Below are 17,288 nucleotides of genomic sequence, written 5' to 3'. Positions count from 1 at the left end.
ACGTGTGGCCCTTATATATACAGTCACTAAAACTAGATAAGATTGATGAAGCTAATAAGTACATGATGAAAGGGACCGGATGATATAGATCTCTACTGAGAAACACATCTAGAGCATGTCAAATCCAGAGGTCAATGCTAGCAGCAAACCACTGAACTGAGATCAGGACTCCCTCTGTGGGAATTAGAGTAAGAATTGAAAGAGCTGAAGGGGCTTGCAACCCCATAAGAGCAACAATGCCAACCAATCAGAGCTTCCAGTGTCTAAGCCACTTCCTAATGACTATATGTGGACTGATCCAGGGCTCCAATTGCATATGTACCTGAGAATAGCCTTGTTTGGGCACCAGTGGAAGGGGAGGTCCTTGATCCTGCCAAGGTTGGACCCCCAGTCCAGGGAAATGTCAGAGGGGGGATGCAGTAAGGGTGGGTGGATGTGGGGGAACACCCGTCCTGGATAGGGGGAGGGGATGGGGGCTTATGGACAGGACACCGGGAAAGGGAATATCATTTTAATTGTAAATAAAGAAATATATCTATTAAAAATAATAAAATTAAAAAAAAGAATAGCAAGGAGTTATAGACCGAAGAATTGCAAAGATAAATAAACCTTGACCTTGTCACGAACCTGGGCTGGACTAAGCCCCCCTACATAAATGTAGCACAAGTGAAGCATGGGATCCTGTGGGTTCCCCAAACATTTGAGTTGGCAATGACTCTTGCCCCCTCCTGGATCCCTTTTCCAAAGATCTGAAAAGCCAAGGTCCTATTAGGTAACGTTAAAAGTCATGAGCTAAAATAGGCTCCTTTTTTTTTTTTAAATTTGATTATCTCAGAGGCTTTATTACAGTAATGGGGAGCTAACACAGGTAGAATGAGGTTCAAAGTAGTGGCCAAACCATTCAGCCATCGATATTTTGTGAACCTGATTGTTGTCAAGGAAACCTGTTAGCAGACACATGCAAGTAGATAAAACAGTTTGTTCTTTAGGATTCTTTGTGTGTGTGTGTGCGTGCGTGCGTGTGTGTGTGTGTGTGTGTGTGTGTGTGTGTGTGTGTGTCCAAGCTTGTACCCTCCCATTCACCTGCTTTTGTGGCATAGTTCTCTATGCAGTCTTATCTCTTTTGTGTTGTCTACTAACTCATTTTAATATATTCTATAGGATTCTGAAATACAAACTGGGATTTTTCCCCCATCTTTATTAAATTGGGTATTTTTATTTACATTTCAAATGTTATTCCCTTTCCCAGTTTCCAGGCCAACATCCCCCTAATCCCTCCTCCCCCCTTCTATATGGGTGTTCCCCTCCCCATCCTCCCCCCATTACTGCCCCAACAATCCAAACTGGGATTTTTAATGAAAGATTTTAAAATTTAAAGCATAACCACGCAGCATTATCTCTGAAGGCAAAAGAAATAGATTGACAAATCCATACTTACTTCAAAGTCGGCTGGCACTGCATAAGACTAAAAAGTTGATCTCATGTAAAGTCATATAGTTCAAACAGACGTTTTCTCCCTAAGCTACAGTCTTTGATTGAAAGACATGTTTGCAGGGACTCCACCTGTTATTACTAAGTATGCCTGGATGGTAATAAAATGGAATGCTTAGGGGAGATGGTGCATTTGTAGGGTATGAAAATACTCCTTTATTTTTTTTTAAATTAACTTGAGTATTTCTTATATACATTTCAAGTGTTATTCCCTTTCCCGGTTTCCGGGCAAAATCCCCCTCCCCCTCCCCTTCCTTATGGGTGTTCCCCTCCCAACCCTCCCCCCATTGCCGCCCTCCCCCCATAGACTAGTTCACTGGGGGTTCAGTCTTAGCAGGACCCAGGGCTTCCCCTTCCACTGGTGCTCTTACTAGGATATTCATTGCTACCTATGAGGTCAGAGTCCAGGGTCAGTCCATGTATAGTCTTTAGGTAGTGGCTTAGTCCCTGGAAGCTCTGGTTGCTTGACATTGTTGTACTTTTGGGGTCTCGAGCCCCTTCAAGCTCTTCCAGTTCTTTCTCTGATTCCTTCAACGGGGGACCTATTCTCAGTTCAGTGGTTTGCTGCTGGCATTCGCCTCTGTATTTGCTGTATTCTGGCTGTGTCTCTCAGGAGCGATCTACATCCGGCTCCTGTCGGTCTGCACTTCTTTGCTTCATCCATCTTGTCTAATTGGGTGGCTGTATATGTATGGGCCACATGTGGGGCAGGCTCTGAATGGGTGTTCCTTCAGTCTCTGTTTTAATCTTTGCCTCTCCCTTCCCTGCCAAGGGTATTCTTTTTCCTCATTTAAAGAAGGAGTGAAGCATTCACATTTTGATCATCTGTCTTGAGTTTCGTTTGTTCTAGGGATCTAGGGTAATTCAAGCAAAATACTCCTTTATTAACACCTGTGCCATGGACACAGTTTTTAGAATGTCTGTTATTTTAGCTTTCAGCTTCTCATTTCTTTCTTTGACTTTTGAATGCTTTGTGTGGAGTTAATTATTATAATACTCCCATTTGAAAAGTATTATTTTTAAAAATACAAATTTTAGTTTTTCATAATTCACAGATTTACAGAGTGTATATTATTCATATCCATCTATAACTACCCCTGTAGCACTCTAACCATTCTTCCCCTTAACTTCTTGTCATTTTAAAAATTGTTTTAAAGAAACTCATGAGTTAAATGTGTGCTTTCCATATGTGCAGGGGCATGTAACTATCCACAGTAGCATTAACAAAGTGCCAGTGTCCAAATCCTTAAAGAATGACAGCCTTCACCAACACTCTATGTCCATAGTACCCTCAAGAAAAATGAGGCCTCAGAGCCCTCAAGGCCCATCTTTGCTGAAATTGTAATGGTTTGGTAATATCCAGGTAATCATAGCTGTTGTGAATTGATCCATGCAACAACCATGTCATTTCTAAAACTCAGCATCTCACAATCCTCCTTCCCACCAGAGGAGCTCCAGCTCTTACAGTATGTTTGCCCTTTCCTTTTGAAGCTTTCAGAGCCTTGTTGGTAGGAGGTTGATCTAGATGAGACACCCACAAGGAAACACTCTGTTGTTTAACCGGGCACGGTGATGAGTCACTGCAATAACCACTACCCACTACGGAAGGAAGTCACTGTCTTAACCATCACTCAGTACAAAGGAAAGCTTCTCTGATGAAGACTGAGACCAGCAAAAAATAATCTATGATCATAAACACAAATATTTTGAATGCATTTTGATAGTATGAAAATTTTAACAAACAGTAATAGTAAGTGAATTTCTAAACACTGTGATCATTATTTTTTTTTTTTCGGGGCTGGGGACGGAACCCAGGACCTTGTGCTTCCTAGGTAAGCGCTCTACCACTGAGCCAAATCCCCAACCCCCACTGTGATCATTATTAATCTGATATGTTGCTCTACAAAACAGAGTAACTAGAACAAAGCCTATTCATGGTTTTGTGGTACGTCACATGTATCTTTTATTTCCTTATGCAAATGTGATTATAATCTAAAATTTAAGCACTAATACATCAAAGACTAAGCTTTATAGATGAAAGAAATGTGCTTGACACATTTATGATATAAACATAGCACTATCGCTAAATAACTATACATATATATATGAAATCAATGATTATAATAATTCATGTATAAACCAAAGAGTTCTGACTTAAATCTGATAATCTAATAATTATAGATTTAGAGTATCAGTCTCTCAGAAAAGAGCAAAGAGCAGAATATTGCAGTAGAATTCTTGAGAATGTTAAAATTAAAGGAATTCAGTGTGCCTTCAGAGGCTGAGAGAGGAAATACAGATGTGAGCAGAGATGGAAGAGAATGTCAAGAATTATTATGACCTAGAAGTCAAGGTGGGCATTTCCGCTGTCACTAGGAAATCTAGTTGGACACAGTAGAAGGACTCAGGTAAGGAGAAATCATTTTGATTTCTATATGATAACTGAATGAGGTATCTGATGGGTATTGGGAAGATAATCAGGAGACATTTATCATAGCATAGGTTTAAGGAAATAGAGGGTTATTCTGGGTGATAGTGTAAAAATGGCATTTGAAGGTAGAATTTGAGAAGTACGCTGATAATGAAATATCAAAATTCCCCTGTCTGTGTTTCTCCTTTCTTGAGAATAAAAGTCAATGGCTTCAAGAAGGAATGGCTGCAAAATGTCTCACTGTAAGTTGAAAATCAATAAATCCCACATGCAGGCCCATTTCTATGTTAAAATATGATTAGTCAATTGTGCATCTGTTCACAAACATTAATTAGTACAATATATGTGTCAGGTGTTTTGCTTAGTATTAAAGATATAAAAATAAATGAGATGTGGTTCTTGTCTAGGAAGCTATAATTATTCTGCAAGAAGTAAGCTAAATAAACAATTATGTGCATGGGAATTATATTCATGAATATTTATGAAACAATACTCACAAATTATTAACAAAACAAATCCATTGATGTTCTAAAATAATTGCACACCATGACCTATTTTGTTTTGTCCTATGAAGCACAGGTCATGTAACATTAGAAAATATATAACATATTAAAGGAGAAGACATAAGTAGTTATCTCAATGGTAATTCATAAAAAGTATGATATATTGCATTGTACTTTCACAGTGAAAAAGTATTAAGGAAAACAGAAAAAAGTTTTTTCTTGCTGAGATGTGCCTACCTAAGTTATGAGCATATACTACTAATAATGAAGAAGTGTTAGACACATTTTCTTAGAATTATGAAAAGTAGAATGTTTTTCCTTTTTTCTATTTATTTTATTAATATATGAGTACACTATAATTGTCTTCAGATACTTCAGAAGAAAGCATCCTATTACAGATGGTTGTGAGCCACCACATGTTTGCTGAGAATTGAATTCAGGATCTCATGAAGTGCAGTCAGTGCTCTTAACCATTGATCCATCTCTCCTGCTTGAAAGTTTTTCATTATCCTATTCTTCCTTAACACTATACTGGATACTATAATTGTATAGTTGTAGAAGGTCAACAAATTATCATCCAGATGACACATAGAATCAAAACAGTATTTCATGCTACTCTATATCAGCTTTTTAACCAAGATTTCTAAACACAGAAACACTGAAAACCCAGTGGCTTAACAGGAGGAATATTTATTTATGAATCATCAAGAGTTCCCATATGTCGGATACTTTACCTCATTTACAAGATGTAAATCACCTGAGACATAATAGATTTCATTACTCAGGTCAAGAGACAACAGGCGCAACATATTGGCTTTGGTCCCGTTGCTCTGATTTCTACTGAACCATTCATATAGCACCAGATGCTATTTTCTACTCAGTAGGCTGAAGTATAGGAGAGATTTCCTTAGCTTGCAGAAGGAATTCTTTAGACTGAGAAATTAGTATATAAACTCTGGGAAGTACTATGGTGAATAGTTCTACTATTTAATAAACACAAAGTATTTATATAAGCTTAAGCTTATGTATGATAAATTTATAGCAACCTCACTGGCTAATTCTTAAATACTGACAGAATAAAGAAAACGTGTAACAATAAGGAAAGTGGATGGGGAGGAATGGGGGATCTGGGATGAAAGGAAGCAGTGGAAACTAGAGTAGGGATATATAATATATTATATAATAATATATTATAAATTAATAAAATAATAAAATAAATAAAATTATAATTTTATTTATTTATCATAAATTAATAAAAAATTAAAACTAAATATTTTTCCAGAAAACATAAGTCAACTTAACCATCAAGTAAGTTAATATGTGTCACATGGCATTTAAATATAAAGAGGAATAAAGGTAATTACATAATTGCAGAATAAATGAGAATTTAATGACCACAATGGTATTAAGTATAAGAAGAAAAGAGAGATAAATTAGAATGCTACATTAGTTGACTTTAACTATGAATCTGACATAGCCTGTATTATGCACAAAGCAAATCCTCATTTAAAACAAACTCACCTGTACGCAAGCCTTTGGGGGGTTGTCTTCATCATGAATTCTTATAAAAGAGCCAATACCACTATGAGTGACACTATTCCTGGTGCAGGAATCCTGGGCTAGGTAAGAAAGCTAACTAAGCCTGACCCTGAGCAGGTGAAATACCAACCAATGTTGCTCCACTGTGTCTGCTTCAAATTCCTACGTGAGGTCATTCCCTGACTTCTATCATGGATGGAATGTGAAAGTGAACTGAGATACAATGTCTCCACCCCTACATTTTTCCTCTTGCTCAGAGTGTTTTATTACAGCAGCAGAGTTCAAACTAGAACAGATATATTGGAATTTTAATTAAATAATTACAGAGCCTTATAGAGCCGGGATACTTAAGCCATTAACTTAAGCTAGAAAATATATCTACAATGAAACCAATTAAAAGAAATTTGCTACAAAAATAAAAGAAGCAATTATTGGGGAAAAGGAAGAAATGTTATCAAAAACATGAAGCATCTAACAGATAGAGGCAACTACTTAGAGAAATTATAAGATGTTTAACTTTATTAATTTTATTTTATATCAGTAGAAGTCAATGTAATGCTAATCATATAAATCAGTAACAATTGATTCAAGTCCTCCAGCAGTGAAATTTAATGTTTTCCCCAAACAATTAGAATAAAGTTTAATATATATACCCACTATGACTTAAGTAATTTCTCTTTTAAGCATAAAACAAAGAATATTTGCATATGAGAATGTTTTATATCCCAAATAACCTACCCTAAGAAATATGTGTATGGTATCTACATTTTGATTGCTACAACAAATACTGATAAAAGCAATTCAAGGATGAAAGAATTAATTTTAACTCTCAGTTTGAGGTAACAGTACATCAAAATGGTACATCATGTTAAGTTCCATGATAGAAGCAGGAACTTAAAGCAGCTGATCATATTACATAGACAAGCATATTAACACTCATGTAGCTTCCTTTCATTTTTTCTTTTCTTCTTTTATTGATTATTTTATTTATTTACATTTCAAATGTTATTCACTTTCTGGCTTCCCCTCTGAAAACCCCCCAGTATTTCTCCCCTCTAATTTGCCTCTCTGAGGTTGCTCCTCCACCTACCTTCTCATTTCGGCATTACCACTCTAGCATCCCCTTACATTGGGGCATCAGGTGTCCATAGGAAAAAGGGCCTCTTGTGACATTGATGCCAGATAAGGCAATTCTCTGCTACAAGTGTAGTGTAGCTATGGGTCCCTCTATGTGTAATTTTTCGTTTGGGGTTTAGTCCCTCGAAGCTCAGGGTGGTCTGGTTAGTTGAGATTGTTGTTCTTCCTATGGGGTACCTGAAGAAATGTTCAACATGCATAGTCAACAAGGAAAAGCAAATAAAAAGACCCTGAGATTTTGCCCCATGACAGTCAGAGTGACTAAGATCATATATTCAGCTGAGAACAGATGCTGGCGAGAATGTAGACAAAGATGAAGACTATTCCATTGTTGGTGGTATTGCAAACTGCCACAACCACTGAGGAAATCAGGCTGGAGGTTCCTCAGAAAATTGAAAATAGTTTTACATGAAGACTCAGGAATACTATTCCTGGGCATATATCCAAAGGATGCTCCAACATTTAACAAGAACACATGCTCCAGTATGTCCATAGCAGCTTTATTTATAATAGCCAGAAGCTGGAAACAACCCAGATGTCCCTCAGTGGAAGAATGGATACAGAAAATGTGGTACATTTACACAATGGGAGTATTTACTCAGCTATTAAAAACATTGACTTTTTGAAATTTGCAGGCAAATGGATGGAACTAGAAAATTTTATCCTTTTGTTGTCTAATTGCTCTGGCTAGGACTTTGAGTACTATATTTCATAGGTAGGGAGGGAGTGGGGAGCCTTGTCTAGTTCATGATTTTAGTGTGATTGCTTCAAGTTTCTCTCTAAATAGGAAAGAAAGAAGTCAAAATATCACTATTTGCATGTAAGATAGTATACTTAAGTGACCCCAAGATATAATTCATAGACCATGTTGAGCTCAAAGAGAAGGAAACAAATATTTGGATGCTTCACTCCTTCTTAGAAGACAGACCGAAATACTCACAGAAGGAAATATGGATTCTGATCATCTGAAACTGAAATCCCCAATTATAATTATCATCTCTTATAAGTTGCCTTGATAATGGTATTTTGTCAAAGCAATAGAAAAGCAACTATGAAAATTCCTGTGTCTTGGGAAGGTGAGGTATGATTAAGATCCCTGCTTAGGGCTGACTACTACACACTTTTTTATTATGTCTATGTTGACTATTTGTGGGTCTGTGTGTTAATATCTAGTGTGATAGAAAGAGTCTCTGATAAGGACTGAGAGATGTACTGATATATGTTTATAGTGATAAGTCTTTAGGAAGTTGTTTAAAGGTATATGCATTTAGAGAAATAATAATGGTAGATTCATAGAATCTACTTGAGTTCTGGGTCTCATTATTTATGGTATCCATGAGTTCTATCTTGCTGAATGGACCTTGAGTCCAATTAGGAATTGGTCGGTTACTTCTATCACATTCATACCACTATCACACAGGTACATAAAATTAGCATTCCAGGCCAGACACTATTATAGTTCTCACATTTGTCTTTTACTGATAATTACATTTCCATCTTGGTAGCTGTCAGGAGCCATCTAGGAAAGACTGAATCTAGCAGGTATTTTACTGAGATGTCCACCATTTTCCATAGACTATGAAGGATGAGCTCTGGAGGTAAGATCCTAAGAGTAATCTCAGGATTGATTTTTGTTATTAATATGGTTTTCCTGACATTATTAAATCAATATAAGATCCTGGGCATTAGGCAACCCTATTTGTCAGATTTTCTGCAGATCAACAAAGATATACTGTTTTTAATGATGTTTTTAGACAAATAGATGATTTCTTAATGCCTAATTCTTATTTCAATGAGAATTCCTAAGTTTAAAATAATTATTGAGCCCTTTATTATAATGTCTGGAATTAAGGCCCTCTGTAATAAGAATACTGCAGTTAGATCTCTGTCAGTTTTCATATGTCGTGAGCTGATTGCACTAGATTTGAAGCTTGATTTCTCCAAGTTCTATGACTCAAGAAAATGTTATCCTCAAAACCAGTAACTTATCACAATGAACACTGTCAATATCTCATAAAGTTCTATGGAATTCCAATGACCAACACAAAAAGAAGTAACCAATTTCTAGACTTTGGCTTTTTACTTATAGCCTATAGTGTCTGGGAGTGGGATTGTCACCTAGTAACAGAATGAATCCTTTAGAACTCTTTATATGTGTGTATTTTTTATGCCACCCAAAGAATGAAGCTACCCTCCTTTAGGTTGAGCCTTTCTATCTAAAGTGATTCGATACAGTTTCCTATGTGCATGATCATAGAACAACATAATTTAAGATTTTTAAGTTTTGTATGTTTAATTACAGTTATATGTGTTCTTCTGTTTTGGTACATGCTGATGCCAGTAGAAGCTTGAAAAGGGTGATGAATGATGCTCAGGAGAATTTACAGATGGCTATTATACCTTGACCTGGTTCTTAACAAAAGAAATTTAGCTCTTCTGCCAGAGCAGTATCTAATGTAAAGTGCGGAGGCATCTCTCTAGCTCTATGAAAATCTAATTTCAGAAATCCTTCAAATGTGTACACAGAAGCTCATATACGATGACATTCTAATCTTTTCAAGTTAACATCATAAGTATTTAGAGTATTATAAAAATGAAATATAGTTTAAAGAAAATGTTATTAAGATAAAAGCTTAGAAACAAAGATGATCTAGAAGGCAGAATGATTTTATCTGAGACAGCAAATGATGTGAAGCAAGTTGGAAATAACATTGAAGATTCTGTAGATTTGTGATGATTTAGAGTAAAACTTGGATGATGAATTATAAGGATTTTAATAATTAGCCGATGCTTAATTTTATAAAATATGTTTATGTACAGATTGATGACAATAAGAAAGAGGAAATATTCTGATAGTCTTTCTTTGAGATGCATCTGTAAGTAATGTTTGAGAATTCTTTTTTTTTTTTATTTTTTATTTATTAACTTGAGTATTTCTTATATACATTTCGAGTGTTATTCCCTTTCCCGGTTTCCGGGCAAACATCCCCCTCCCCCCTCCCCTTCCTTATGGGTGTTCCCCTCCCAACCCTCCCCCCATTGCCGCCCTCCCCCATAGACTAGTTCACTGGGGGTTCAGTCTTAGCAGAATTCTAAAGAATAATTATATAAATGAGGTAAGAACTACTGACAGCATGCTTGTCTAGGACAAATAAAGCCCTGAGCTAATCACCAGCCCTGTATAAACTCTTATAGCAGTCCTTGCTCCACTCAGAAGGTCGAGTGAGGAGAATCAGAAGATCCCGTAATTCTTGGCTACAAGGGGACTTTGAGGCTAACTTTGGATTACTCAGCTTAAAATATCAATCAATAAACAACAAATAAATAAAATGGTCAATGAAATATATCAATTAAAAACAAAACCAGCTTAAAGGAGGAAAACTCACATTATCTTCAAATCAAATCCTTAACTTGTAAATCTATACTCCCAAGCTGTGTTGCTTAGGATTTCACTGAAATAAATTTAACTATGGGCACATAAATATTGAGAAGACTTATCACTTTATTATATATAATACATGTAAATGTACATGGGATATAATTTTAGATAAAATTTCAAAAATTTAGGAAGAATTCAAACATTTCTTTTGCCTACCTAGGTTTTGGACTTATCAAAAGAGTTTGAACAGGTAGAAACAGAATATGTGTACCCATACAGTTAAAGAAAATGAAATAGTAGATATCTATTGGTATGCTGTCAAAAAGTTCTGAATAGTCAAGAGATAATTTTGGAAATGCTTATGACTAATTCACTTCACTCCACCCCCAGCATGTTCCCCAGTGAGACCCAGAAAATATTCTACTTGGACAAATACTATAAGTGAAATTATGTAGAGATCTTGTTCAACTTCGTGGCAGTTGTTATGGCAAACAAGCGTTCAATACAGGACAATTCCTTCTCTTAATAGAAAAAATGAAACTCAAAGGGATAAAACCAGAAAGTAGTGCAGCTATCAAAATATCCAAGAGCATATGGTTAATAGAGCATTTCTACTTTGGCTCTTGGCTCTGACAAATTCATCCTGAGGTCCCTAGAAAAGAAAGGTGATAATGCAGTCAAATAGTCAAAGCTGTTTGCTTGGCTTGTGTGTGCTTATTCTTATAAACACTAATATAGACGTAAGCAAAGTGAGTAAGTCACAAAAGAAATAAACCCATGACTTCTGTCAACTACAGTCCATACAAATGAAGTGGCTGTGTTCTGTTCTAAATTGTATTTTTCCAATGTATTGTTTGATCCCGAGGATATGGGCTATTAACTTACATACAAATATGCTTTGGCACATTAGTCTAATAGATTCTGCTTAAAATAGTCCTAGATTAACGTAAGGCATGCCAAAGCTAAGTTAAGGAAAAGCTTCTGAGTAACCTGATTAACTTTGGTCAAAGAAGGAGTCTTTGCTGATAGTAATGGTAGGTGGTTGAGATAAACTAAGTCTAGTTAGAAGGGTATTTACTAGTTAAATCCAGCTAAAATTGTGACAGGTCTTCATGACTAAACTGAATGAAAATGGTGATTATACTGAAACCTATAACATCATCATGATGGAAGGAGTTCCTGGTCTCAAGGGAACAAAGGAAGAAAACACAAAAATAGTATTACATGCAAAAATAAAAGCCTCTTAAGTTTTATTATTTGTATGATTAAATTGAAATATATGAAAAATTATTAATAATTTATATTTCACAGGAGAATTGTTCTCACATATGTGATTTAAGCAATTTATGTAAGGTGCTGTTCAAGAAAAAAATTTAGTCAATATCATTTTTGTCCTTTTGGCTCAAGAGAAGTTTAATCTCATAAACAATAAAATAGAAAAAAGCAAAGTAAGTCAAAAAGAAAAACATGGCTCTAGTAAACTGAGCTTTTCTGCTCTCCTAGGATGTATTTTATTCTAATATATTATTTGGTGGTGCAGAACATGTAAATTGGCTGATTAAACAATTTCAGGTTGCTTATGCATATTTTATTGCTTAGAATAGGATAGACTTTCACTAGAAAATAGGGAGTTTAATAGGTGTTATTAGGCTAATTCAGTTAGACTTGAACACTGTATTTTGACTTATTTTAAAATTTATAAATAAAAGTATACATGTTATAGATTTCTATGTGATGTTTTGGTGCATGTACATTTTATGTGACATTCAAACCAAGGTAAAAAATTTGACAATTTTCAAATGATGTAAGTACAAAAATGCTATGCTTCCTTGAGAAGCCTTATGCTTTATACAGCTTTGCAATTGTTCTCAAACATCTTTAGTATGATACTCACTAATTGCTTTCAAGTGGGAAGATGAGAAGAACTAAATTAGCCTTTCCAATTCTAATTATGGAAGTAACTATTCATTAATGTCAGATTAGCTATGGCATCGATGAACGCTTTCCCATGTACTCACAGAATCATCCAGCATGTATTTCAATGCAAGCAAAGTAGTTCCTTTAAATATTGAGGGTTCTTTTAGAGGGTACTTGGCAAAACCTGTCAACTTTTTATATTTTCCAATTAAAAATGTAAATCCCCTCTGGTAAGTCATTTTTTTTTTTTGGTAATGGAACCACATTGCATTTCACAGAATTAAAGCAGATGGCTGCTAAAAAGGAATTTATCACCAAGTTTAACTAGTGAACTTCATAGAAGTCTTTCCATTTATACATGGGAAATTTTCTGAAGTGTTTTTTCTCCAGACCTTTATGCAAGTTAGCCCACACCCTGAGGGCCAGTGACTGAAAACATACAGACTTAAAGAAATCAGGGTGTGGGCACACAGATAACAAGCACAATGTGAAACCGTATTTTTAATGTATGCCTGGGCCCTCATCAGCCGTGAACTGCTCTGGCACACAGACTCTCTGGATTGTACACGGAAAGAACTAGAGAAGGCTGTAGACTGAGGTCGTGTTAAAACTCTGCTGGAGAGCTGTCCTAATATGATATTGATCTTTCAAGTCATTGATTTTTTTTAGCTTATAATTGAGGGAAATTGATAAGTTTATCAGTAAACATCCTCATTCAGTTTCAGTAACCTGGAGATTCCTATCAAGTGGTAGCTACTGCTTTTTCTTCCCACACAGTCCTTTCTATTCCCCTCTGGAATGTCTATGTATAGCTCTGATACTTTATGAGCATTCTGATGCAATTCAGCTGTTTTCAACCTTCACTTTATTGCTGGATGCAGAGTAGAGGGTAAAGAGCTAATTGGTTTAATGTTTACTTTGCCAGGAAGTTCTAGTCTATTCATAGATTCCCTTTAAGAATAAGATGTAACAAAGACATTAACAGTGAAAGGCACTCTCTCCTTCACATATGGAGACAGTACTGACTGGTATCATTTTTGGTATTGGATGTAGCTGAAAATCAGACACTTTTTACAGCAGGGTTTCTATGCAACTAGACTGATAACAAGAGCCCTTTGGTCTGCAGCTGCAGATACAATTCACTAAGCCTGATGTATTTTGGAACTGTTTCCCTTTTCAGAAATTAATTCAGAATATAGAAAGATTTTGGGGGAATGTTTGTGTTATAACACACAATAAAGAGCTTCTTTTAAGAAAATAATCTGACCCAAAATTAAAATACATTTATCGTCAGGATACTGAATACTACATCGAATGATGTTTTGAAAGTCTGATGATTCTATTTCATAGTAGGAACGGTCATTAAACCTAAGAGGAAAACCTGTAACTTCCATTTATCTAAAATAATACAATTTTCAACTACATACTAAATATTATTTTTGTTTACAATCTTTTATGCAATTTTGATCATGTTTTTACCTCCCTCAACTCCTTTAAATATTACTCTTATACCCAAAAATAAACATCCTTCACTCCATCAAAACAGGTTCTTTTTTGTAACAGATGGAGATTGTTACGGAGATCTACAACTGGTCACAAAGCAGGGAATAAGTGTTTGTGGATGCAGCCCACACAGACCTGAGGCTTAGGGAAATATCATAGTTACAATTGCTGTGAAGGAAAAAATATGGCCAATGCAACCCTTATAAAATAAAATCATTTAATTGGGAGCTTCCTTACATTTTCAGATTGTTATTCCATGACACCAATGGCAGGGAGTATTGGGGCAGACAGGCATGGCCTGAAGCAGTAGCTGAAAATTCACATCTGATCAGTAAATTACAGGCAGAGAGAAAAAAAGAGACTGAGCTTAGTGTGGGCTTTTGAAACCTTAAAGCCCTTAGTGAAAGAGCTCCTCTATAATGGCAACACACCCTCCCAGAAGCCCAAATCTCGTTCCCAAACAGTTCTACTCATTAGAAGCCAAACATTCAAACATGTCAACCCTTGTGCACTCTCATTCAATCCACCTCAGGAAACATCATGGGAAAAAAGCAGAAATATTTTAAAAGATGGAGTGGCTAGGATGGGAGTGTCCAGCATCTAGGGGCTATTCCTAGGACATAACAAGGAAAAGGCACATCTGACTTCCAGAAATATGGCATCAGTTGATATGCCAATTTGAAGGAGGCACAACACAAAGTCCTATTCCTAGATGATGAAGCATTACAAATGGTCAATGGCTGGTGAGAGAGAAAGAATCAGTTTCCTCCAGGAAGAGCTCCCATATAGTTTGTCAATTTCAAGTGGTCAAGCCTGGGCATAGTCCATATAAGAAATGCTAAATTTCTTTTTTATTATTATTATTAACTTTAGTATTTCTTATATACATTTCGGGTGTTATTCCCTTTCCCAGTTTCCGGGCAAACATCCCCCTCCCCCCTCCCCTTTCTTATCGGTGTTCCCCTCCCCACCCTCCCCCCATTGTCCCCCTCCCCCCAACAGTCTAGTTCACTGGGGGTTCAGTCTTAGCAGGACCCAGGGCTTCCCCTTCCACTGGTGCTCTTACTAGGATATTCATTGCTACCTATGAGGTCAGAGTCCAGGGTCAGTCCATGTATAGTCTTTAGGTAGTGGCTTAGTCCCTGGAAGCTCTGGTTGCTTGGCATTGTTGTACATATGGGGTCTCGAGCCCCTTCAAGCTCTTCCAGTTCTTTCTCTGATTCCTTCAATGGGGGTCCTATTCTCAGTTCAGTGGTTTGCTGCTGGCATTCGCCTCTGTATTTGCTGTATTCTGGCTGTGTCTCTCAGGAGCGATCTACATCCGGCTCCTGTCGGTCTGCACTTCTTTGCTTCATCCATCTTGTCTAATTGGATGGCTGTATATGCATGGGCCACATGTGGGGCAGACTCTGAATGGGTGTTCCTTCAGTCTCTGTTTTAATCTTTGCCTCTCCCTTCCCTGCCAAGGGTATTCTCGTTCCCCTTTTAAAGAAGGAGTGAACCATTCACATTTTGATCATCTGTCTTGAGTTTCATTTGTTCTAGGCATTTAGGGTAATTCAAGCATTTGGGCTAATAGCCACTTATCAGTGAGTGCATACCATGTATGTCTTTCTGTGTTTGGGTTAGCTCACTCAGGATGATATTTTCCAGTTCCAGCCATTTGGCTACGAATTTCATAAAGTCGTTATTTTTGATAGCTGAGTAATATTCCATTGTGTAGATGTACCACATTTTCTGTATCCATTCCTCTGTTGAAGGGCATCTGGGTTCTTTCCAGCTTCTGGCTATTATAAATAAGGCTGCAATGAACATAGTGGAGCACGTGTCTTTTTTATATGTTGGGGCATCTTTTGGGTATATGCCCAAGAGAGGTATAGCTGGATCCTCAGGCAGTTCAATGTCCAATTTTCTGAGGAACCTCCAGACTGATTTCCAGAATGGTTGTACCAGTTTGCAATCCCACCAACAATGGAGGAGTGTTCCTCTTTCTCCACATCCTCGCCAGCATCTGTTGTCCCCTGAGTTTTTGATCTTAGCCATTCTCACTGGTGTGAGGTGAAATCTCAGGGTTGTTTTGATTTGCATTTCCCTTATGACTAAAGATGTTGAACATTTCTTTAGGTGTTTCTCCGCCATTCGGCATTCCTCAGCTGTGAATTCTTTGTTTAGCTCTGAGCCCCATTTTTTTTTTTTTTGGTTCTTTTTTTCGGAGCTGGGGACGGAACCCAGGGCCTTGCGCTTCCTAGGTAAGCGCTCTACCATTGAGCTAAATCCCCAGCACCTGAGCCCCATTTTTTAATAGGGTTATTTGTTTCCCTGTGGTCTAACTTCTTGAGTTCTTTGTATATTTTGGATATAAGGCCTCTATCTGTTGTAGGATTGGTAAAGATCTTTTCCCAATCTGTTGGTTGCCGTTTTGTCCTAACCACAGTGTCCTTTGCCTTACAGAAGCTTTGCAGTTTTATGAAATCCCATTTGTCAATTCTTGATCTTAGAGCGTAAGCCATTGGTGTTTTGTTCAGGAAATTTTTTCCAGTGCCCATGTGTTCCAGATGCTTCCCTAGTTTTTCTTCTATTAGTTTGAGTGTGTCTGCTTTGATGTGGAGGTCCTTGATCCACTTGGACTTAAGCTTTGTACAGGGTGATAAGCATGGATCGATCTGCATTTTTCTACATGTTGACCTCCAGTTGAACCAGCACCATTTGCTGAAAATGCTATCTTTTTTCCATTGGATGGTTTTGGCTCCTTTGTCAAAAATCAAGTGACCATATGTGTGTGGGTTCATTTCTGGGTCTTCAATTCTATTCCATTGGTCTATCTGTCTATCTCTGTATCAATACCATGCACTTTTTATCACTATTGCTCTGTAATACTGCTTGAGTTCAGGGATAGTGATTCCCCTTGAAGTCCTTTCATTGTTGAGGATAGCTTTAGCTATCCTGGGTTTTTTGTTATTCCAGATGAATTTGCAAATTGTTCTGTCTAACTCTTTGAAGAATTGGATTGGTATTTTGATGGGGATTGCATTGAATCTGTAGATTGCTTTTGGTAAAATAGCCATTTTTACTATATTAATCCTGCCAATCCATGAGCATGGGAGATCTTTCCATCTTCTGAGGTCTTCTTCAATTTCCTTCTTCAGTGTCTTGAAGTTCTTATTGTACAGATCTTATTGTACAGATTGTTCTCTGGTGGAACCTTTGGGATCACTTAAATATACTATCATATCATCTGCAAATAGTGATATTTTGACTTCTTCTTTTCCGATATGTATCCCCTTGACCTCCTTTTGTTGTCTGATTGCTCTGGCTAGAACTTCAAGAACTGTATTGAATAAGTAGGGAGAGAGTGGGCAGCCTTGTCTAGTCCCTGATTTTAGTGGGA

Source organism: Rattus norvegicus, chromosome 6 (genome assembly GCF_036323735.1).
Source record: "Rattus norvegicus strain BN/NHsdMcwi chromosome 6, GRCr8, whole genome shotgun sequence".
Lineage (NCBI taxonomy): Eukaryota > Metazoa > Chordata > Mammalia > Rodentia > Muridae > Rattus > Rattus norvegicus.
This window is presented reverse-complemented; position numbering follows the sequence as displayed.